Consider the following 26,387-nt stretch of genomic DNA (forward strand, 5'->3'; position numbering starts at 1 on the left):
CTTGTCAAAGACGGATGACGCACGTCCGCCAGAAAAATAATTTCGAAAAAAAAGCTATTATCTATCAATGTGTCATGCCTTGAGGACTGAGTGGTAACATATAGAATAGAATCAGAATCCCACTGATTCAAATCAGATTGACAATCTCCTTTTTCCAATCGAACCTTCCTTGAATTGTTTTGCATGAAACAGCTCCGTCAGCATTGACTGAATTACACCCTCAAAATTTAATTTACGGAGTGGATTCATATTACAATTTTCAATGGCACAATCTGCTTAATGTATCCACTTATTCAATACACTTTGTGTAAAATGGGGGGGGAGAAAACAACATTCTTGAGATTTGCGGGAGTCACAACGACGTCCCGTAGCGCCAGCTAACAAGAAAAGGTCAAGGTTTACAGATCACCGTTGATCTAGTCGGTCATGAACCATGGGAATTATCTGTCAATATGTCTTTTCTCTCTCCTGTGTTAGTCCAAACCATGGCCAGATTGCTTGAAACAAACTCATTAGATGAATCCGTCCCTTACCTTAGGACATGACATTTTTCTAATTAACGCCTGGAATTACAATCAGTCGCCCGGTCACCGCAGCAACATGCGGGAAAGGTGATTAATCTTAAGATTGGCGTTTCTCCAAGATTATAAATCATCGTCCCTTGCAAGTGCCACGCCTCAAGCTATAGATGTGAACTTTAAATGTATTATTTCTTATCCTTCTCATCAAATTAGCTGAGTCAGTGGGGAAATTGGGAAAATAAAAACCGAAGCAATGCTGTAAAAATTATACTTAGCCTTAAGAATCGTGGTTTGATTATGTCAATCAAGTAAGTACTCTTTACAGGTAGTTGCCTTGCATGACTGATGCTGCTATAGGTGTGTGACTGGGTAAGTGTGAAGCACATTTATAAGCGCTTTGGGAGGTCTTCAGTGACTTGAAAAGCGCTATATAAATGCAAACTACCATAAATTCCGAACTATAAGCCGTTACTTTTTTTCCCAAACGTTCAACCCTGCGGCTTATTCAGTGATGCGGCCAATTTTTGTAATTTTTCTAACGGCCGGCGGCGGCGCTCGAGTACAAAAGGTAAGATTTAGACCGGTGGAATATATGCACCGAAGAGGACTGCAACTTTTGGCTTGTGCATAAATTCAATTAGCGTAAACATGCCCTCATCATGCAAAATGCAAAAAGAAAGGCACATGACGCAGCTTTCAAGTTAAAGGCAATCAAGCGGTCCGGATGATTTACCGTGATTTTTACAAGTACGGAATGTTTTTTTTACCAGACCCGTTTACTGTTTTGCGAGCGTGTTGCTAGCGTGTTTTGGAATAAAGAAGCGTGGGACAACGTCTATATGACAAAATTTCTTTCCGACACTGAGGAAGACGACTTTGATGGCTTCAGTTCTAAGGAGGAAGATGAGGACAGTTTACCGTTATTTTTACAAGTACAGTTTTTTTACCAGACCCGTTTACTGTGTTGCTAGCGTGTTGCTACCATTAACTGCCCTGTCACAGGCACCGATTGGGATGATTATTTAAGCTTTGAAAACTCTCTCGGTGTACCGTCTTTCTTTGTAAATATGTGTAACCATGTATAATATGAATTTGCAACTGTATATTTTTGTAATGTATTTATTTTAGAGACTTATTCTGATATGTCTTGCACAGGCGAATGAAAAAGAAAGGGCGGAACAAACAAACGGGGGGTGACAGGAAGTGGGGTAAAGGTGAGACCTTTTTTGTGGATGCAGCGGACAATATTTGATATATATTTTTCCCACCCTTACCTTTGGAAATATACACTTTTCTCCTTGGATCACTTCTAACGGGACCCGGACTCTGCAGGTCTGCATCAAACCTTAAGCACCGGTATCATTTTCCATTCATTTTGCCAGCTGTGATGTTTGGACTGTGTACTTCAATGAAGGACATTCAGTTTTAATCGTGGGACTTAAAGTCGGGTTTGGATTAATTTTGTGTTTGTGTTACATTTTTTTAATGTGGGCGCATGCGGCTTATATACAGGTGCGGCTTGTGTAAGTACAAAATCGTTTTTCCTCTTAAAATGTGGTGGGTGCGGCTTATAATGATGTGCGCTCTATAGTCCGGAATTTACGGTATTTACATTCATATACTATTCCATCAAGAATCAAAGACAACTTCAACAAGCATTTGTGGAATTATTGGTTATTGTGATACTTCCAGTGTTCTAGTTAGCGCTGGAACGGAACAACTTCTATGTGTGGGATTCTCTGGGGGGAAAGCATTAAAACGACAAGGATATATGCTCCAGAAAATGTATTTGAAGAGGTTTTATCAAGGTAAGTACTCTCCCTGACACCTTTCTATGCTATCTTTTGATCATCCGAATGCACATTGCGTACAGCGAAACTCAAATTCAATCTCGCCGGCACCCGAAGGACATTCAAACACATCCTGCGAGGATTGGTGGCATCAAAGAGTCAAACATACGGCGTCAGGTATTGCTTTGGTTTGCCGCCGCTCGACAAGCCACACAGGAATACTGCGTTTAGCTGCCATAACTACATGTCAGCCTCTCCTCCGCTCCCATCTGTTCCACTCCACTCCCATTATCTCCCCCCCACGCCAAACCCCGCGTCCTTGCAACCTCCTCCATCATCGCTCCTCGTGGAAGGGTGTGTGGTGGCCTGGAGGCCGCCTAAGTCCAGTCTCTGGAGTCCTGCCTGGGTGACTTCCATCCTGGCATTCCCTCCTCCTCCTACCCCTGTGGGCCTGTGGGCCTGAGAGCAAGCAGCTTGAGGGAGCCCATTGTTAGAGGGATTAACCGTAAATGACAGTTTTTGTGCAGGATGCATACACACACGTATAAGCACAAACACCTGGACAGAAATGAGGGTCATGTTTTCTGGTGATTCCTAACTACTATGCCTGCGGCATATCCGTGTGGTGAAGGAGAAATCAGCCATCCTGCTATTAGATACAGTGGAACCTCGGTTTGCGAACGCCTCTCAGTTCGAAAAAATCGGAGTACGACCAAAAATTTCGAGTTTGAACGCCGGTAATGCGTGAGTGCGTACGCTAGGGTGCGTGACCAACTGTTATTGCGTGCGGACGTGCTTCGCTTTTAATATAGGTTGACGAAGTGTTTTAGCCCCTAATTATGCCTCCGAAAAAAGTCAGTGCAAGCAGCAAAGTTGCTACAGGTGAAAAAAGAAAAGTAGTGCGTACAACTATTGCATTTAAGAAAGAAATAATAGCAAAATATGAAGGAGGTGTGCCAGTGTCTGATCTTGCTAGGAAATACCCCACCGTCCACCTGCGCCTTCTGCTGACCACCACAAAGGTAAGAAACCCTATTCATAATTCTTTTCTTTATCCTTTTTTTTGTTTTTACACGTTCATGTTAGCGTAATTTTTCGTATCGAAGATTAGGATAACGTGAACGTACGATTAGCCTGGGTTAGCTTTGTTTACTTTAAACATTCAAGGTAAACATTCAGGGTGTTGGAACGGAGCCCAACTTTCAGGGTGTTGGAATGGAGCCCCCTTTCCAATGAACCACTCACCACTTGTTTTGGAGACCCAGGTGCTAAATGACTTGTAAACGACCTGATTTTTTTATTTTTACACATTCATGTTAGCATAATCTTTCGTACGGAAGATTACGACAACGCGAACGTACGATTAGCCTGGGTTAGCTTTAGTTTACGTTAAACATTCAAGGTAAACATTCAGGGTGTTGGAACGGATTAAAACGATTTACATTATTTTTAAAGGGAAAAATGATTTCGGTGATCGAACAAATCGGTTTTCGAACAGGGTTCTGGAACGGATTATGGTCGAGAACCGAGGTTCCACTGTATATAATTTCACGTACATTTTCAAACAACATTTGAAGTAGTTCATGATGTGCGTGCAAGTGTGTGTATTTCTTAGAGGGACTTGTTTTATCTTACTTGGGGTTTGGGTTGGGCGTTTGGACTCTACTTGAATCAGGCCTTTTCTTACTTTAACAATTTTAATGCGACAGTAGCATATAAAAAAAAAAAAAAAAAACTTGTGGGAACAAGCTTGCCATTACTCTCCAACACGAATTTTTTTTTAATTCATAATTTTTTTAACCCATTTTTCCTCCAAAATAGGAAACTGGTGTTGGATTATTCATTCATTATGAATAACCTAATATTCGAATGTAAATAAACGTTAATAAATAGCACATAAGTAGGGCAAAGTATGAATTGATCTTAAAAAATAAACCTATGTCAGCAGTTCTAGATCCAGCATATTAAAGCATGACTGTCATAAAAAGGCAAAAATACATAGATAGTAGTAAAACAAAAAATATTTGAAAAAAAACAAGCACAAATAGGGAGTGGACATTATAGTTTGCAATCTTGCTGTCAAGGGAACCCAAAAAAACAAAAACCTCACGAAAGGCTGTCCCTAAAATAATGAGAAGAAAAATGGTGCAGTTTGGTCACTTAGTCTTTTTAAAACTTGTTTTTGGTTGCACTACACAATACAGCAAAATTTGCCGAATAGTGCCCTTGAAAAAACATGAAAAAACACATAGCAAAATAACCCAGGCTTACCTGAGTTTATTCAATCAACATTTTCTAACAATTGCCCTCTGAGACAGCCATCCTCTTTGTGAAACAATATACTGTACTTTTTACGAAGTATTTCCGAAGAAATTTCATGCCGAAAAGCAGCATACTTTATAACCGTAACACCTACCCCAGTGTGCATCTACGAATCAATCCAACCAAAGTTATTGATCAATGATACACAAGTGAGAGATGTCCCAAGACCTTATCAACATCTGAAAACACTGTGCTGGTACCACAGGTGTAATCCTCAGCATGTGAAATGATCTCTACCCGGGGGATCTAGATAAGAGTCTTTCCTCCAATGATTTGTCCACACACACCGACACACACTGGGACGTCTATATTGTTTGTTGCTAATAGAATGCCAGTACAGTGGAACCTCGGTTTTTGAACGCCTCTCAGTTCGAACATATCGGTTCTCGACCAAAAATTTCGAGAAATTCTTGCTTCGCTTTTCGTTCAAAAAATCGGAGTTCGAACGCCGGTACGCTAGGGGCGATGCTGAGCGGCGTACGGGTGTAGATTGCCCCCACCCCTCGTGAAGAACCGTTGTCACGTGAGCGCTCACTCCTTTTTGCTTTCGTTATTAATATCGGTGAACGGAGTGTTTTAACCCCTAATTATGCCTCGGAAGAAGGTCAGTGCAAGCAGCAAAGTTGCTACAGGTGAAAAAAGAAGAGTAGTGCGTACAACTATTGCATTTAAGAAAGAAATAATAGCAAAATATGAAGAAGATGTGCGAGTTTCTTTCGAGGGAATAGAGCATGGCTTCTGCAGACCACCACAAAGGTAAGAAATCCTATTCATAAATCTTTTCTTTATCCTTTAACCGCTCACCAATGATAGGTTGGTCGTTTTGGTTGTAATATTTCTCAGAATTCACTGTGTGAATATAACTTGTTTTTAGATTCCTAAATATAAAAACAATCTTTCACACACACACACACATGAAGTAACGTTTCAATAATCAGTCTAATTGCATCTCTTGTACGTTTATCAGTCTTGTACTCTTTTATTTTGAAGTCGCATTTCCGGTGTATTTTTCTGTTTCCTGTGTGAATAAAGTTAACTACACACACGGGAGGGGGCAGTGCTGCCGAGGTCCTGGCCCGGATGGGCCACCAGACAGTGCTCTCCCGCTTGGGAATTTTATTTACCTTAATGCTTGTTTTTATTTGAGTAATTCTGCCAACATAGAGTTGATATAAGTTTTAACTTTAACACCACTTGTTGTGGAGACCCGGGTGCTAAATGACCTGATTTTTTTATTTTTACACGTTCATGTTAGCGTAATCTTTCGTACGGAAGATTACGCTAACGCGAACGTACGATTAGCCTGGGTTAGCTTCATGTTTACGTTTGTGGTAAACATTGAGGGTGTTGGAACGGATTAAAACAATTTTACATTACTTTTAATGGGAAAAACGATTTCGGTGATTGAACAAATCGGTTTTCGAACAGGGTTCTGGAACGGATTATGGTCGAGAACCGAGGTTCCACTGTATAAAGAAAATGATGAAAACAAAAGGGAGAGGAAGAAATGAGGCACGTGCCCCACATATTCATCATCTCACCCCTCGTTCTCCACTATAATCAAATCCGCCCCATGCTCTTCCCCAAGTGTTTTTCCCCCTACTTTTCACCAATCCGCGCAATCCTTTAGCCTTCCTATCCCAATACTTTACCACCCCAACCTGCACTGCGGAGTCCCAGCAGCAGCTCGCAGGAGAGGTGGCACACTTTGAGGATAAATTTAGAAATCAAGCACAATCCCCAGGCCGGCACACAAAAGGAGGGAAGAAAAGACAACACACACACGTGTCTGATCACATGTGCCAAACGGTCGACATACTTTCAGCACGCTGAGACGATCGCATGAAAGAAAAGCGTTACCGGGAGCTTTGCTGCAGTCAAATAAGGTGAGAGAAGCACTTCGAAATGTAAGGAGTTCAAAAAGAGTTGAAAGGGGTTGAAGGCCACAATGATTGGGATTTTTACGTTTAATTACATGAAATGTAAATTCAAAGAAAACATTTTTGCCAAAATGAATATAAAGTAAAATAGAACAGAGTGGAATAGAGGGCAGCACGGCGGCGCAGTGGTTAGCGCGTGTGCGGCACAGTTCATGTCATGGGAACCTGTCGTGGGTTCAAATCCAGCTCCAGACTTCCTGTGCGGAGTTTGTATGTTCTCCCCGTGCTTGCGTGGGTTTCCTCCGGGCACTCCGGTTTCCTTCCACATTCCAAAAAAACCATGCATTTCAGGTGAATTGGCCGGTCCAAATTGTCCCTAGGTGTGACTGAGCGAGTGAGTTGTCTTTCCCCGTGTGCCCTGCAATTGGCTGGCAATCAGTCCAGGGTGTCCCCTGCCCACTGCCCGATGATTGCTGGGATGGGCTCCAGCACCCCCGCGACCCTACTGAGGATAAGCGGTGCAGCTGATGAGATGAGAATGGAATAGAATAGAATATACCTTTATTGTCATTGTTACAAAATGGGTTAACATATTGTGACAACGAAATTGGACATGGCACTCCAGTTTCACGTATTCACAGTGAGGATAAAGGAAACCAAGAAGATAAAAGAACAGAGAGGATAAGGTTATAAAAACAAGGAGGAAAAGGTTATAGTTATAAATATAGAAAGCATGAGGGGTTGAGGGTATCGCAAAATTATACAATGTTGTTTTAAATAAAATAACAATCACGATTGTATCACAATTTTCTTATACTTAGCAGTATAAGCTGGTAACATGATCATCATGAAACACAACCATTAGTGGGTAGCATTCATGCCACTTGTATTAGCGGCTAGCAAACATGACACTAGTAAATGTATCTAGCGCCTGCAAAGCTAGCATTAGCGGATAGTACTGTATTGACCAAGATGTACTGAATCCAAGCCGGCAACTGCCTGTAACTCTAAACAATAGTGAACTCATTTTTATTATTAATGAGCTGCATGGTTGGGTAGGGTTACTTTAACTTGATTACTTTCAATTACTTTTGGATTACTCCAATACCAAATATACTAATAAAAGACAGAAGAAACTAAATATATATAAAATGATGACTCACAACATGTGGTAAGCTTTCTCTCCTGGCTTTGATCTCTTTGATCTCTGGCAAAACTAACATAAAATGCGACAGAAACAAAATGAACAGCTTGCCAACATCATTTTTGCTGTTCCATGTATTCCGTTACTCCACAAGCCTGCACAAAATTTAGTAATTCTATTCATATTTATTATTTTTTCTCCCCGTGCTTGCGTGGGTTTCCTCCGGGCACTCCGGGTTCCTCCTACATTCCAAAGACATGCATTTCAGGTGGATTGGCCAGTCCAAATTTTCACTAGGTGTGAATGTCCGTCTCTGTGTGCCCTGCAATTGGCTGGCAACCAGTTCAGGGTGTCCCCTGCCCACTGCCTGATGATTGCTGGGATGGGCTCCAGCACCCCCGCGACCCTACTGAGGATAAGCGGTGCAGCTAATGAGATGAGATGAGATGAAAAAATAATACACGTCCTTGGTTTTACTGAAAAAAATGCCAGAGACTCGCTACAGATTTGTAAACAGAACAGAAAATTCTACTGGGTTCTAATGTTTTCTATTTTAGTCCCATTCATTCATCCATCCAATATCTGCACCGATTATCCTCAGTAGGGTCGCGGGGTGCTGGGCAGGGGACGCCCTGAACTGGTTACCAGTCAGTCGCTGGGCACACAGAAACAGACAACTCACACCTAGGGACAATTTGGATCTGACAATTAACTTGACATGCATGTTTTAGGAATGTGGAAGGAAACTAAAGGGCCCGGAAACATGGAAAATCCACACAGGGAGGCTCCGGTAGCTGGACTTGAACCCTGAACCTCCACAACGTGGGACTTCGCTATAACCACCCATCCGCCGTGCCGCCCTATTTTAGTCCCACTTCTAATAATTTTTAAAGGATTCTTCCCCAGTGCGTACTCATCCTTTAGAGCCCCCTTGGTTATACTTGGAAAGACTGGCATGATACTCATAATAAGATTGGATAGAAAAAATTAGAAGAGAGTTGGAGTTAAGGTGCTTTTCATGGTGTGTGTGTGTGCAAGCATGCATGAGACCTAAGTCTCCAGTGTCCTCCAGTCGCCTCAAAGTCACTCCCCGCATCCGTCTGTCTCCCGCCACGCTACATCCCTCTCGTCATGCGGTCCGAGGCTACTTGGTATTAAGAGTCCCATTACGCCACGTTCCTCATCGCCCACCCTCTGCAGAGCTTTTGATAAGTCTTCGCTCGCCCTGTGCTAAGGGCGCAGCCAATCATGAAGACTTCTGACTGCCTCCCAATAAAATAATAGGATTAATATGTTACGAGGTCAAACGAGTAAAACAAAAAGTCTATGACCTTTGCTTTTGTGTGGAATATGGTTATAAATTAATTGTTCGATGCTTGCTGTGGCAAGCTCAGTGGATACACTCACACCCAGGGTTGGGTAGGGTTACATTAACTTGATTACTTTCAATTACTTTTGGATTACTCCAATACCAAATAGATAGATAGATAGATAGATAGATAGATAGATAGATAGATAGATAGATAGATAGATAGATAGATAGATAGATAGATAGATAGATAGATAGATAGATAGATAGATAGATAGATAGATAGATAGATAGATAGATAGATAGATAGATAGATAGATAGATAGATAGATAGATAGATAGATAGATAGATAGATAGATACTTTATTCATCCCCGTAGGGAAATTCACACTTCCAGCAGTCTACCCCGTTGTTTATTAACAGATGAACATGATGCCCTAGGGGTGCTTGTAGCGAAGTGGATGACGTCACGCCAGTCCAAAAATTCGACATCCCTGCGGCAGATGGAAAACTTTTCTTTGTGAAAATCCAGGGATACACCACCTCGTGTTAGCAAGTCCGCCTCCTCTCCGATTCCCCCGGCTTTTGTGTCTCTGTTTAGCGGCGTTGAAGCCGGATTGCTCCGGGTAGCTCCGGGTGGCTACACGTTAGCGTCCGGAATGCTAAACGTGAGCCACGTTTCCGCAAAACACAGCAACTGCGCTCCCTGTGCGCTTTGATGTTTTCCACCAGCACTCGATGATCTTATTTGGTCGTGAGTTCGCATTTACCATGATTACGGATGGTACCGAAGACTTATAACGCCGCTAGCCGCTTCGCTAGCTCCGGCTTTTCTTCCACGATAGGCCCCTTCATCACGCCGGCACGAGAATTTTTCAGGGCAAGGAGTTGAAATTCCTTGAATACACGCAATTATTGTGCGTTAAAACCGATGTCCATAGGATAGAAGTAATCCATAGTGTAGTTGTCAAAACGGGAAGAAAAAACACCGAAGATAGGAGCAGACAATAAAACAATAGGGCAGCTGCTGGAAAAGGCAGCGCCGCTTTGATCAATTTGATCAAATATGCTAATAAAAGACAAAAGAAACTAAATATGAATAAAATTACTCAATTTTGTGCAGGCTTGGGGAGTAAAGGAAGACATGGAACGGCAAAAATGATGTCATTTTGTTTCTGTCGCATTTTATGTTAGTTTTGCCGAAGATCAAATAAATCAAAGCCAGGAGAGAAAGCTTACCACGTGTTGTGAGTCATCATTTTATTCATATTTAGTTTATTTTGTCTTTTATTAGCATATTTGGTATTGGAGTAATCCAAAAGTAATTAAAAGTAATCAAGTTAAAGTAACACTACCCAACCCTTCTCACACCCAATACATGTCTTGGATCCTTGTTTGGACTTTGCAGAATTGCGTCAATTCAAATACAAATGTTGCTCTTTAAAGACCCAGTCACCAGGGAAACTATGCACATTGACATAATTCAGAAAATGTCTACATTTGAGTCAGTCTCCACACACAACATGAGACATTTTAATAAATTCTGGAATTGTGGTGGTTATTCTTTCATTTACCTGATCAAATGCTGCAAACAGGAGACTTGTTTCATGGATTGGACAGGACTATCTTTTCCTGGGTTCTTCTGCTGGAGATTTTTGACCCATCACCAACAGGAGCAAGAATCTTTAAAAAAGACACAATGATAATAGGTTGAAATAACTTCCTGAAATGTCATGTTAAAAATGTCATTATTTGAAAAAATGATTTGCATGTGTAATATTAATGGTATTTTTAAAGAGTTACAGGACATTTTCTCTTCTTTTTTTCCTGAAAAAAAACATGTTTGCAAAATGAAGGACCATTACAACTTTCTTTGTAACTTTACCTTAAATAAATACTGTATGAATTACAATAATAATGTACATGAACTGATCTTTTTCCCATAAAAGAGTATTCTTTAAATTGCATAAAAACCTGAATGTATTACCACTAAAATAATTTTAAACAAATATTTTTCATTAAGAATATCTCACTCTCTCTGGCAGATAACTTTCATTGTTCAATGTTTTTTCTTAATATTTTATGATTAAAAGCAGATTCATTTTTGAGAAACGTTTTCATAAAATAAGGAAACAATTACTGGTACTTAAAATGAACAAAATTACCTACCGTTAGTTTTACTAGATACCCTTCTTATTTTAGGTGAAATTTTAGTTGTCTTACTACTAAAATAAAAATATACATATTTAAAAATGGAAGAAAATGATCTGATAGTGGAACATTGTATTATTTTTTTTAGTATTACATCAGAAATGAAATAAAATACAAATATTGTCGCTCTGTACTTATGCATGTCATGCCAATTGAGAGATTCCATTGAAATAATTATAATGGTCTGTTTGTAGGCAGGGTTGGGTAGGGTTACTTTAACTGGATCACTTTCAATTACTTTTGGATTACTCCAATACCAAATATGCTAATAAAAGACAAAAGAAACCAAATATGAATAAAATTACTAAGTTTTGTGCAGGCTTGGGGAGTAACGCAATACATGGAACGGCAAAAATGATGTTGGCAAGCTGTTTGGATTTATTTTCATTTTGTTTCTGTCGCATTTTATGTTAGTTTTGCCGGAGATCAAAGAGATCAAAGCCAGGAGAGAAAGCTTACCACGTGTTGTGAATCATAATTGTATTCATATTTAGTTTCTTTTGTCTTTTATTAGCATATTTGGTATCGGAGTAATCCAAAAGTAATTGAAAGTAATCCAGTTAAAGTAACCCTACCCAACCCTGCTTGTAGGACTGTATTGATAGTTTTGTTTTCAAGTCAAGTCACATTTATTTGTATTGCTCTTGATCACAAAAAGTCTCAAAGGGCTGTACAGACCACCATTGCAGCATCCCTTGATCTGAAACCTGAATGAGAGCAAGGACAAACGCAAAAACACGCACACTCAAAAAACACATGAGGAAAATTAAGAAGTGATCATACTTACTTCTGTGACATAAAGAATGTACTTAAGGTCTGCACAGTAGTTTGCATTGTAATTTCAGATGAAATAGGATTGGCTTATCACACCTTATACAACTCTTCTATCAGAGCTGTAAAGCAACAGCATCCTCTCAAACTAAAACGACTCCAAATATCGGCAATCGAAAGTTTTCCAGCGCATAAAGAGACTTAAGCAGTCAATAGCGAAGTGCGTCTAGCCGGCCGGTGGATGTGCAATGACCAGGGCTGCCCGTTTACGAGCGCCTTTGCTCCTAACCGAGACAAATTGTCCAAGAGGGATGCCAGAGTAGAGGCGGAGAGGGATTACTTAACACAGGCTGCAGAAATAAACACTAGTGGGAGCCTCCACAGATCAATAGCCACACTGTCTAAAGCACACACGCCGGCACGCTGAGTCTGATGCAGATCGATGCTCGCAGTGCAGGAAAGCACATTAATGAACATGCATTTGTATGCAGCAAATATCTCAAACTAACGTCTCATTGTGTTTGTGGCACAAACAGTATGCACAAGGCAACAAAAAACAGATACACAGAATACAATCATGAAAGAACAGTCGACAAAGCGTTTTGGTTTGATGTGGAGTCATTCGACTGTAAAATAACAATTCCTTCAGATGTAAATATAGCAGGTCCGTAGTTTCTCTGTTAGCCTTTTCGAAATGTATTGGTTTTCACTGCATGGCATGGTGGCAGTTTAATCATTTTACATCAGACATCGGTTTTAGACGATGGAATTAGAATTGCAATAGACTACGAGCTGCGTATTACTCAAATAAATCAGAAAACTATGCAGACATTTAGACACAATCATAATACAAACCCTAACAGCCACTCATAACGTTTACAAGCGTATATCTATCCTCTGCGTAGAGCACTCATTACAGCTGGGGATTTTCAACATCTCCTGTGTAAACACATTGTGTATAGTTGTTTTGCTGTGTTATAGATAACAGTTAACTTCTTATGTCAGTCAAGATTAAATACCGTAAATTCAGGACTATAAGCCGCTACTTTTTTCCCTAACTTTTAACCCTGCGGCTTATTCAGTGATGCGGCCAATTTATGTAATTTTTCTAACGGCCGCTAGCGGCGCTCGAGTGTTGCTACCATTAACTGCCCTGTCAAAGCTATATTATTATTATTAAAGCTTTGAAAACTCTCTCGGTGTACCGTCTTTCTTTGTAAATATGTGTAACCCATGTATAATATGTATTTGCAATTGTATATTTTTGTAATGTATTTATTTGTATTTATTCTAGACACTTATTCTGATATGTTTTGCACGTGGGAACAAAAAATGAGGGGCAGAACAAACGCGGGGTGCCGAGTTTAAGTGGGGGCCGCTAAAGGTGAGGGACAGACAAGGAAAAAGTTGGTTAAAGAAAAAGGAGTTGCGTGAGTAAATGTGTTCATCTGATATATTTTTCCCACCCTTACCTTTGGAAATATACACTTTTTTCCTTGAATTACTTTCAACGGTACCCGGACTCTGCCGGTCTGCATCAAACCTTAAGTACCGGTATCATTTTCCGTTCATTTTGCCGGCTGTGATATTTGGACTGTGAACTTTAATGAAGGACATTTAGTTTCAATCGCGGGACTCGAAGTCGAGTTTGGGTTAATTTTGTGTTTGTGTTACATGTTTAAATGTGGGCGCATGCGGCTTATATACAGGTGCGGCTTGTGTATGTACAAAATTGGTTTTCCTCTTAAAATGTGGTGGGTGCGGCTTTTAATCAGGTGCGCTCTATAGTCCGGAATTCACGGTAACCCTGAAACATACTCAGAGTATAGTTTTTCTCCTTTAAGTTATCCTTCCTGCTAACTTGACATTTGTACGATGAAATTTCAAAGGGCGAAGGTCCCGATTTATGAATGAAAGGAAATGCACATCCCTACTTTGCAAATAGTCTCAGTAGAAACATGAAAAAGACGGCAGGTGTGAAGACGCTCACTAGGCTATAATAAGTGATGCCGCTATAGTGAGATAGGATAAACACAATCTGATTAGGTAGAAGCGTAATCTCTTGAGCTTTTCTGTCAATTAAAATTCATTTTCATCAGCACACAATGTTTTTTCCATGCAGTTTAAACAGAAGAAAATACTGTTAACACATGAAGATGATAGCCAAGTTTATGTTCCATGAAGAAAAAACGATGACAGGATTTTTTAGGGTGTACACTTCATTGTCATATCAAAGGTACAGGAGGGTTGGTGAATTGCTTTTAAGACTCCGATCTCTGCTAAAGTGAGCCTAAAAGTTCCTATGGCCTCATTATTAAACAATTAAAAAAAAATCACAATCATGTCTGTTGTGCTGACAAGGCCCCGAGAGAGAGACACAGATAGAGAGAGAGACAGAGAGAGAGAGAGACAGATAGAGAGAGAGACAGACAGAGAGAGACAGACAGACAGAGAGAGACAGAGACTCAGAGACAGAGAGACAGAGACACAGAGACACAGAGAGAAAGAGAGACGGAGAGAGACAGAGGGAGACAGAGAGAGACAGAGACAGAGAGAGACAGAGGGAGACAGAGAGACAGATAGAGAGAAAAGAAGTTACATTTAAGTATAAAGAATATGGTCCTTGATTTATACATCCATAAAACAGTTACATTTATATAGACATAATTGATGACAAACTAAACAAAAAAACTAGTTTGAAAAGAAATCCATACACTCACTTTGTATCTTGACAGTTATACTCCCATAAAGATTGAGGTTGATGTGTTATTCATGCAATTTAAGACAATTTTCCTCTTTCTTTTTTTCGGATTTTAATACCAAACCCCTCGTTGCTTAATGCAGCCTGAAGTGCAGGGTCCTTAATTAGGGACCGTCTTTTTTAATCCAAAGCTTTTACTGCAAACTCCGTGGAGAAAGTGCCAGCTGCCAGCTTTGATTGGGTGGACCAAAAATTAGGTTTAAAAAAAATCAAGAGTAATTTGATCCATTTTGTGAGGCAGATGCAACTCGCTAACAGAAGAAAAGCTCCCATTGTCATTTGTTAAAGGAAAACACACTGGATATAAGTATGCCCGATAAAAAAATTAAGTACATTCAGGACTAAAATCAGAAATATCCAAAGTCTGGCCTGGGGGCCATTTTTGGCCCGTGATCAAATTGTTACTGGTCCGCGGCCTCTGTCCTAAAATTAAAAATATGTGGCCCGCCAGAAATGTTGACCACAGTGTAAAATCAATTTGTACCCACAAAAAAAAAATCCCAATTCCACCAGATGACCGCAGTAGCCTTTTGGCCACCTTGCCCTTGGATATCTGTAACCCCATTTATGAAATGGCGACTGTAAATGAAAAAACGAAAGCTGAATGTGAGTGACACCGCTTCCAGAACAAATGGAGTCCTTATTGACTGAAATCTGAAACAACTGTGTCCGCCTAATTTGCCAAGAGACTATGGCTGTTTTTAAATAATATAATATGAATAGGCACGGGCAGCACGGCGGCGTAGTGGTTAGCGCGTGTGCAGCACAGTTCTAAGGTCTTGGGACCCTCCTGTGTGGGTTCAAATCCAGCTACCGGACTTCCTGTATGGAGTTTGTATGTTCTCCCCGTGCTTGCGTGGGTTTCCTCCGGGCACTCCAGTTTCCTCCCACATTCCAAAGACATGCATTTCAGGTGGATTGGCCGGTCCAAATTGTCCCTAGGTGTGAATGAGCGAGCGAGTTGTCTGTCCCTGTGTGCCCTGCGATTGTCTGGTAACCAGTTCAGGGTGTCCCCTGCCCACTGCCCGATTATTGCTGGGATGGGCTCCAGCACCCCTGCGACCCTACTGAGGATAAGCGGTGCAGCTAATGAGATGAGATGAGATGAATAGGCACTGCCAGAAGAAACATGCTGACGAATCAAGGCTAACTGGAATTGAATGCTGTGAAAAGGTGAAGCAACCAGAAGAATTTTTACTGAACAGGAGTGCTTTGTCACGAGACCCTACAAGTTGAATGAAAATGCTACAAAGGCGAGCTAACGGGGTCGCCAAGAACTGCAAACCTTTCACTGAGGGTAAATTTATTCAAGACTGTTCAATGAATGCCAGGGTGAACAATCGGCCCTCACACATTTTCAGTTTACCAAATCTGGATCGCTTTATGAAAAGTTTGGACACCACTGACTTAAATGTTGTATGGGCTTAAATTAGACTGATTCATATTTTTGGGGGGGAAGAAACCATTCAGGTTGTGGGTGAAATGGAGCCTGTTCTAGATTAAATTTGGCTGTGCATCATTTTAAAACGACAGCAAGTAGCTTGACAGCTTCCCATGGCGATGGATGAAAACAGGTGGATTATGCTGCTTTTTTTCATGGTCCACAACCAGAATACCAAGCAGAATGGCTTGATTTTTACCCTCATCTGACCATGAAGAATGTACAGGTAATAGACCTTTTGAGATGGTTTTATCTTAAGCCCCAAATTTTCAATACCTTTATACTCCAAGATGGCGGCGCCTCTGTTCGGCTGCGGCTACATCGGCTCGCTACAGTTTTTTACACTTCGGTCATAAAACCCAGTCTTCGACTCAGTTTTGACGGCGCACAAAGTCAACTCAAACTGCAGATTAATATACGATCGCAGTTTTTTTGCTGGATATGCGATCATCCAGAAATCAAGCGCTCGGTGCTACGACCACTCGGGAGTGTTTATTTAGACACGGACTGCTATGTCAACAAGACCCAGCGGCCTACAAAGCAGCGAAGCAGAGTGGCAAGAGAGCGGTGTGACCGGAGGAGGAAGCGAGGGTGTCGGGCCAGGCTAACCGCTAGGCTAAAGGCTAAACCCTTCAAAACGCCTCTCCCATCCATTTTCCTCTCCAACGTTCGCTCTCTGGACAATAAACTGGACTATTTACAACTGGAACTAACATCGAACCGCGAGATGAGAAACTACTGCGCTAAAATTCTGACGAAGACATGGTTAAACTTATCTATCCCGGCTGACGCTCAAGGAAACTGTGCGGGTCAGATGTATCGACATTTTGTTCTGTATACACGTGTACACGATTGACAATAAAGTTTATCTGAATCTGAATCTGAATCTCTACGTCACTCACAAAAAACATAATATGGGCACTAAATCACTCAGGGATCATATGAGTCACGCTCAGATTTAAAAATTCAAACATTCACTAGGCCGTCTGCCGGGACCTGGGGTGTCTAAGAAAAGCAGACAGTGTGATGCTGGATTCTCCTGCTGCCAACTGACATATGTAGGCCAGCAGTGAGTTATAAATCGTTTCCCCCCAACACACATGCGCCTGTGTCCACGCACACACACCATTCCCCCTCACAGAACAGCATGCTACAAAAATACAAATTAGTGTACAACTTCAACTGCAATGAATGTATATTAGAGCTCATCCTTTTGTTTGCCTTGGTGTCAGGTGTTTGAGGAAAAGATCACTGCCTAAGCAAATGCTGTCCTAAAAACTAAAAAGGGCCTACATTTCATCGTTAATGTAGTGCAAACAGTAATTTTAACTGTGAACATTCATTCTTTCATTCATTATCCAGCCACTGTTCCTGAAGCAGAGTTGCGAGAGTGCCTGAGCCCATCCCAGCCAACATCGTGAAAAGAGGACACCCGTAACTGGTTGTCAGTCGTTCGCATGGAACAGAGAGACAGGTATTCCATTAGGATACTTATTCAAACGCAGGGACAATTTTGACCCGCCAATCATTTTGCATGCATGTTTATTGGAATGTGAGGGAAGACCGGAATACCTGAAAGAGAAGACGTACAACAGAAAATACAAACTCTAGGCTGGTTGCTGCAATTGAAGTAACTATGTGAATGAGCGAGAGAATTGTCTGTCCATGTGTGCCCTGCGATTGGCTGGAAACCAGTTCAGGGAGTCCCTTGCCCACTGCCCGAAGATGGCTGGGATGGGCTCCAGCGCCCCCGCGACCCTACTGAGGATAAGCGGTGCAGATAATGGATGGATGGATGAATATTTTTTCTTTACAGTGAATACTTGTTCCCTGGGGCTTACATTCCAAAAAGAACACAAAATTGGAGAAATCCATGAAGTACAACTTTTTTTTACCATAAAAGTACAGTATTTTCGGGTATTTAAGTCGCTCCGGAATATTAAGTGCACCAACAAGAATTAATGCATAATTAAGAAGGAAAAAAACATGTATAAGTCACACCTGGAGCCTGGAACTGGAGTCGCTTTTTGGGGGAAAATTGTTCGATAGAATCCAGCAAAACCATACATGCCAACTATGAAGACCATTTAAAATGAAAATTAAAAAAAATATATACTTCAGCTTGAACTACCCTCTAGCATACATCACTCGTGCAAACGTTACTAAAATGATTTTATATCTCATTTTTGGGGAATGTATTAGAACAGTAGTAACCAAAGCATTTCTAACTTGTATAAAAATAATTTTCAGTGAGTTAAAAATGTTTACTTTGACCCCTTGTCTTCTGAACGTACGTGTCGGGATTGGTAAGAAAAGGTAGAGTGTTTTCACATTACTCTGAAAAATGAGATACAAAGTCATTTTACTGACATTTGCGAAAGTGACTCATACTTCGGAACATTTAACATGGGAGGACATTTATCCGCAAAACACTGTTCTTGTAAACATGTATTTATTTCCTTGTGAGGAGGGTAACGAGGACAGCAGAGAAAATAGTCGGGACTACACTTCCCTCCATTCAGGACATTGGCCAGAAGCGCTGCCTATCCCATGCTAAGAACATTACCGGGGACCCCTCTCACCCCCATCATGGACTGTTCACTCTGCTAGCCTCTGGGAAGAGGTACTGCAGTGTGCGGTGCAGGACCACCAGGCTCCGGAATAGTCTAGTCCCCCTGGCCATTAGACTGTTAAATGGTCAATCTAACATATAGTTAACTTAAATCTAAACGGCTGCTAATCTGACGTTTTGCACTACTGGCAGTTTTTTTATAGCTTGCCACTCCTTGCACATTGCTCTCTGCACTATTGTAATTACAGCGTTATTGTTACAGTGTTAATGTTACTGTGTACCTGACTTGTTAACCTGACTGCCCATTTTGCAAATCTGGTTAGCTACTCTTCTTGCACTATCGGCACTATGGTAAAATACTATACGTAGCCAAAATACAATACAACTTTATTTATATTTGTACATTCAAGGAAACTGTGGGGGTCAGATGCATCGACATTTCGTTCTGTATACACGTGTACTAGAATGACAATAAAGTAGATCTGAATCTGAATCTGAATCTGAATCTGTAGTGATTGTTTAGCCAATCATAATGCAGAACACAATCTATGATGAAAATCAATGAAGTAGCAAGGATTTGAAAGATGAACCGTGTTACAACAAGAGTGTACTGTATATACACTGGAGATCAAAATTAGAGAACAATTTACAAACAATCAAATAGTTCTGAGAATATGCCATCTTCACTCCTCAACAGTTTAAAGACATTTTGCCGTGTCTATGCCATGCTACTACAACACCTTTTCACAAAAACGGATAGAGCATTTCAACAAAAAAATATATTTTTCCTCCCACTTAATGGTGCTGAACAAGCACATGGTGCTAGTTTCCTCGATCATCTGTCAATCCCCATTTAACTGACATTCTAATTGCCTTTTTCACTGACTTTGCAAGATGGTGGGCTGTTTTAAAGTCACTGAAAGCCTCCGGCAGCAGATTGTCCAGATTAAAACGAAATGGATAACCCTAACAGCCACAGCAAGACGTGGTGATCGTTTAGCGACACATTGGAGAAAAACTAAACCTAAAAACTAAACCTAAAACCTAAAGGATCTAAAAAGTCCGTGAAGAGTGGAGGAGGAAGTGTCATGGTTTAAGGCTTGTTTTCTGCAGCAGAAGTTGGGACTCTTGTACAGAATGCAAATGTGTATCTGAAACCTTTTTCCACAGCACATCGTTCCTTACTGGCGTTCATCACCCAATTAGCCTGAAGCAGGACAATGCCCAAAACGAGTAAAGAATTTGAAGCTGAAAAGATTGAATCAATGGCATGGCCTGCCAGGAGTCCTGATCTCAACCCAAATAGAGACCCACTGGAAAACTCTTGGGAACAAATTTATAGCCAGGAAAGCCATTACAATTACCGAACTGTGCAGGAGGCTGGAAGAGGAATGGAGCAAAATCACACCAGAGCAGTGTGAGAGACTAGTGCTATCCTGTGGCCGCAGATATGTTGAAGTTATTCACAGCAAAGGCCTGTACACTTCATACTAAATAATGACTGTTTAAACCCTTAGATGTTTTCCATGCGTAAGTCATTGTTGCTGTTTAATTTTGATCACTGTGCTTTCTGAGAATTTTTTTTAGAGTAAAATCTCTTGAGTCATTTTGTGAAAAAAGTGTTGTAGTACCAAGATATAGACACAATTAAATAACATTTAACTGTGGAACAGTGAAGATGGTATTATTTCAAAATGGTTATGTTTTTCATAAGTTGTTCTTTAATATCGAATGAATGAATGGGTATTAGAGCTCATGTTTATTCTGAAAAGACAAATGACTCATATGCTTAAGTCTATTTGCTGAATTAAAACAAAAAAATAACTAAAAATGTATTTGATGTAATCAGAAATGTTATATGATCTTCGACATAACAGATTTGTCTTCGTCAGTGATAACATCATAGTGTACATTGTTTATAATGAGATTAAACATGGTAATCCAGAAAAAAAAACCTGTAATAAAACAATTCAATTGTAAAAATACGATAAGAAAAGAATATCCGGATAGATAGGTAATATTTACCATCTAATCCATCAGGCATCTGCTCGAGCACAGCAGTTCAAAGACGGACAGAAGTCCTTCATAATGTTGTTGACTGCTGTGGTATCGAAAGATGAAAATGTCCTCAAGACTGGGCAGGGAATACCTGATTATTTTTCTAGGCTGTGTTGGTGACTCTCTAAGGTTCACCTGTCTGCTGCCTTGCACCCAGCATATCACACCGTCATTTTGAGTCGAACTTAATAACAACGACCGCCAAACAGTTCAATTGGAGATCATGAAAAGCTTAACTTTGTGAATTCAACTGTCCAAATACCTTATCATTACAACATCACTATTAAATACCTGTCAAGCTCCAGGGCTCCATGCCCTTACAAAATGTTGTATTTTCCCTTACAAAATACAAAATAATCTTACACCATATTTTTTTCCAAACGTGTTTACTTATGTAGTTTAACATGTTACATTGTACATGTGTTTCGTGATATCTTATATATTGTTAATTAACATTTTGTTGTGAAATACTGAGTTTCTCGACATGAATGAGGTTTATTATAAAAAGGGTTAAAAAATTAAGTAGCCTGGACGTTCATCGTAGAAGGAAAAAATACATGCAAATATAATGAAGTAGAATAATACATTTTCTTATTCAAATTATTAACTCATTTTCTACATTAAATCATTGTTGGTAATATACTGATTAAAGGGATCACCACAAACCTGTCTTTTTTCATTTTCTCCTTTTAAACTTCCTTTTTTCCTTAACTTCTTTATACAACATAATAATTCGTAAGATAATGCATCAAAGCAAGTGAGCCGTTTGAGAGCCGGCTCTCTTTAATGTGTTGAGCCGAAAAAGCCGGTTCTCTAAAAAGAGACGGACTTCCTTTCACTACATAACTACCACATGAAATCCGAGGCCGCAAACGCATGCGCACAGTAGCATCAAACCGCTCGCTTCGTTTGCAACGGAAAAAAACGATACCGAGATAGCGGCGAACTCGTTTGACTTGTTTGATTTGCCGTTTCGTGATACATATACCGGATGGCACCCATAATTGACAAATTTGCGTTTTTCCGTACAGATTTTCTTGTACGTTGTACACGTCTTAAAATGCATTTTAAACGTACTTCGTACAGCAAAATCGTACAGGTTGACAGGTATGCTATTACAGCACAAGACCAGATGTAAACCCTTCTTAACATGTATTAAAATGTTAGTTGTTATTTTTTTTTACCCTTACATGTGTAAATTCAATAAAAGTTCCACAACAGCAAACCTGAAAACCGATTTGGAAATGAAACAGCATCCCTGATCGGATAATGTTTGACCTGACAGCTTCCACTGTGGGAACTCTGAAAGACGCTTAATGAGAGACAGTGGACACATCCACACAGGCATGTCTTTGTTCTGGCTACGTTTGTGGCCGGTCATGTCGGGAGGATTGACCTTATTCGCGGGGAGCCAGAACCATGCTGCTGACGGTGTCTAGTCCGGAGCAGGATTGTGTGTGTATTGAGAGGAAGCAGGAGGGCAATTACATGACAGGATAGACGTGTGTCGACACCAGTTTGTCAGGAGGTAGTCAACAGCGACAGTGGGGGTTAATGAGCTAAGGCTTGGGAGTGGGGGTTTGGTGGTATGGATAAAACCAAGTTGTGTGTTAGAATGGGTGTGGGTCTTAGCGCATGCTTTTTCCTCACCAGGCTTCTTCAATGAAGACACGAGAGAATTGCCCTTTAAATCCAAGCCAACATTTAGCCTGCTACGCTCACACACACACACATAAACCATCTCCTTGGGACAAGCATGTCATTGATATTCTGCTAGTGTCTGCAAAAAACGTGATAAACACACAAAAGGAATAGAAAGGCGTCAAGGGAAGTGGGGTTCACTAAAATCAACATTTTCTTCCCAAGGCTAATTCCGAGTCATGTTAAGAGATAAAATGACACGATTTCAGCGTCCCACAAACCTACATACGCGCTTATGAGGGGGATGGAGTGTCTTAAGTGTGACCCAATTAATAATGAGACTCACGCGCACATTGAGGGAGGCACACAATGTATGTTCAGGAGGCGTGTAAGTGCTAGGAACAGACCTCATTAATTCAGCTCATTTAGCCTCAGTCCAGCCATTAAATTTACACCTGACCCTGCAGCTCCCAATGCAACACAAATGTTGGGACCCCAATCCCCCATATACCCCCCAACACACACTTCGACTGTGGTTGGACCTATTAATAGACAGTACATAAAATTAGCCAAACTATATTACAATTGTCATCCAATGGCATTTTTTTAGTTTGATGTTACTGCCACTCAAAATTGAACTGAAAAAAGATCGGGCCTAATAAAATCCAGCACAAACCAGGTACGCAGGTGCCCAAGCCTGACCAACAGTGTTGGGAATAACGCAGTTAGAAATGACGTTACGTAACAGCGCTTTTTTTCAGTAACGGAGTTATCGGAGTAATTATTTTTTTCTCTGTTACAATGCCGTCACTGTTACAAAAGCGGTGTGTACGTTGACTGCATAATGCCAATGGCGGCATGTCCCCGCACACCTGACGTGGTACGGTGTTCTGCTCTCCTCCAAGTTGCTTACGTCTTGTGACGTATTTTGGGATTATGTCACCATTCAGAATAGCGACTGCGATATAAATAGAGAGCAATTATGAATGTAGTATTTACTAATGAAAAAAAAAGGCAAATAAAGACTGAGACGCGGTAAAATGTAAGCCATCAGTCCTGTTGAAAAAAGCAGCTCAATGAGCCGACTCTTGGAAGTGAAAGGGATCCGGTTTTCCACCAATCAACAGCCAGTTCCCTCTGAGACGCCTTTTTTTCTCTTGTAATTGGTCAATATTAATTTTTGGAAGGGAATTTTATTGTTGGCTTAAAATATGTTGAGCATAAAAAGGTTAAAAATGTTTCGGATTTTTTTTTTTTTTTTTTTTTAATAAATATTCTATTTATATTTCCTGTGTTTTTCTATGTTAATGTGCTCAGATAAAGCTATAAAGTTTATTTTGTTTTTTTCTCTCTTTTTCCTTTTGCTGTTGTATTTTTCCTTTTGTTTTTTTTCCATTTTTGCCTTATTTCCATTATATTTCCCCTCCTTTTGAAATCATTCCATGCATATTGTTAGAAAATAATGAGGAATTTAAATATTAAAGCAACAAAAATAATTTGAAGATCTATTTGGAGTTCTTTTTAGTGAGCTGAGCCAAAAAAGCCTGTTTTCTAAAAATAGTCAGAATTCCCATATTTACAAGTAAACGCAGTGTTTTGTAATACCTCAGAAAATGTCAAATTCTTTGACATATAACAACTTATTTTTAAAGTAACAAAAAAGTTACTTTCCAGGTAACCAGTTACTTTTACGATAGAGTAAATCAGTTACTACCTCAGTTACTTTTTGGAAAAAGTAGTAACTATCACGAATAACTTTTTAGACACGTGCCCAACACTGAGGCCAATTGACTTGATTTGCAGTGGCAGTATCTCTTTAAGAATCTTGCGTAGAAAAGGAGAGAAGCCCAGCCTGACCCTAATGTTATCATTGACATTTTGGGATTCAGGCTTAAGATATTACCCCTAAGCTCTACTAGTAGTACCACTCGGGGTACCCGATGGCGGTTTATGAGGTACTTGAAATTTTCAAATACTCCGATATCTTTAAAAGTAGCATTAACAAAATCAAAACGCTCATGACCTTTACGGATCAAAAGAAAAAATGTTCTTTACATCGCATTAATCTTGTTAAAATTTCAGCTTTTTGGAAGAGAAAATGAGAGACAAATCCTATTGGTTGTTAAAATTACCAGATGTTTTTTTTTTTGTAATTTAAATACAATTTATTTTTGTTTATATGAATTATGTCAATTGAATATAGTATACATTGAAAAATATTGTTGTATTTTTATATTAATCATTCATTTTTTCTATTTTCTAATTTCACTCTATTTTAGAAAAAAAAACGATAAAAATATTTCACCTTATTTGAAGTATTCTTTAAATATTTTACAAAATGTTTAACTAGAGTAATTGTATTGTGGTAAGTTTACTGGTAAAATAAGAAACACTATTTAACATGTTCAATATTATCTAAGAGTTAACTAGTTTTAGGTATTTTCTATTTCACTATATTTTTGTAAGATAAAGTACTATTTTTATTATATCGTACATAATGGACAAGTCTAAATTATTATGAAAATGAATACACATTTATACACCCAACTGTATACAAACATTGTTTTTTTGCAGTGAACAATACGTAAAAAATGTGTCATGTGTCAAAACACTGGTGAGGGGGTACTTGACTGAAAAAAATATTTACCTGGGGACGCATTAATGAAAAACTGAAACGAAAACAACAAGACAATTTGACAGGGCAAAAAGACCAGCAGGTCAGTAGAATTTCGGATTCCAAGGCAGGGCATTGGCATCAATTCAATTAGAAGTGAGCGAAACCGCGTTATCTTTCTTGGCAGTACCATGATATCACTGCCAAAACCAGATAGTAATGGCGATAAACTAATCACTCAAGATAAGAGAAGTGGCAAAGCTGGGTTACAGTTCCCAGAGTCAGCTGCTGCTGGCACGGGCAGTCACCTCAGTCAATCGGCATCGAGTCTCAAAAGCAAAAGGACAAGATGATCGTGAAGTCTCAAGATTTGGATGCCGCAAGGAAGGGAACATTAGGAACATGTTCAAAATGAAGAGTATGTTCACCATGAAAGTTGTGCTTTTTTTTCAGATTCATACCAGTACGAGCATGTGTACTGCTTCACAGATTACCAACCACAAAACTTTGCACTAACAACAATTTCTTAATCTAAACTTTTACAGAGTATTTTGATGAAATACCTGTAAATCTGTCATGATTGCCAAAGTGAATACACCTGTGGCAATCGTTTGGCGTGCTAGAGCACGCTCTCTGATTGGCTGACGTTCTCTTCTTAAGAGGTCAGCATCCAGAGAAGGACGTCAGACCGTACTTGCGTCTCTCTGTGTGTTTCGCCAGATTACCAAGTACCAAAGACTACTCTTCTGTTTGATTCTTGCCTTCTGTTCCGACCTGTCTCTGCCCCGCGTTTACGATCTACTCTCCTGCCCTGGCCATCGATCTGCCCGCTAAGACGTATTGATTCTGCCTACCTGTCACGGAACTGCCGTTCTGTCCAACGCTGCTAGCGACCGACAACCATCGGCTTCCAAAGCCAGCTCTGTCAGCTCAATCCAATAAAGATTCCTTTAAAACTAAGGCAATTGGGTCCAAGATTCCACTCTGGGTCGTGAAAAAATCATCTCATCTCGTTAGCTGCACCGCTTATCCTCAGTAGGGTCGCGAGGGCAGTGGGGACACCCTGAACTGGTTGCCAGCCAATCGCAGGGCACACAGGGACAGACAACTCGCACGCTCATTCACACCTAGGGACAATTTGGACCGGTCAATTCACCTGAAGTGCATGTCTTTGGAATGTGGGAGGAAACCTGAGTGCCCCGAGGAAACCCGCGCAAGCACGGGGAGAACATACAAACTCCGCACAGGAAGTCCGGTAGCTGGATTTGAACCAAAGACCTCAGAATTGTGCCGCACACGCGCTAACCACTGCGCTGCCGTGCCGCCCTACCTGTGAATCATAATATTGTATT

At 40.3% G+C, this 26,387-nt stretch overlaps 1 protein-coding gene across 1 annotated transcript in view; it reads right to left on the bottom strand.

The window, feature by feature from the left end:
- The window catches only part of dab1a (DAB adaptor protein 1a), a 411,680-nt gene that overhangs the window by 346,899 nt on the left and 38,394 nt on the right, over nucleotides 1-26,387 (bottom strand). The window contains exon 2 of the mRNA XM_088350331.1: nucleotides 10,541-10,649. The gene's annotated coding sequence lies outside the window, so the exon portion shown is untranslated. The remainder of the gene's footprint in view (nucleotides 1-10,540; nucleotides 10,650-26,387) is intronic.

The sequence above is a fragment of the Urocampus carinirostris genome, chromosome 12, assembly GCF_059441175.1.
Source record: "Urocampus carinirostris isolate Australia breed hairy pipefish chromosome 12, RoL_Ucar_1.0, whole genome shotgun sequence".
Lineage (NCBI taxonomy): Eukaryota > Metazoa > Chordata > Actinopteri > Syngnathiformes > Syngnathidae > Urocampus > Urocampus carinirostris.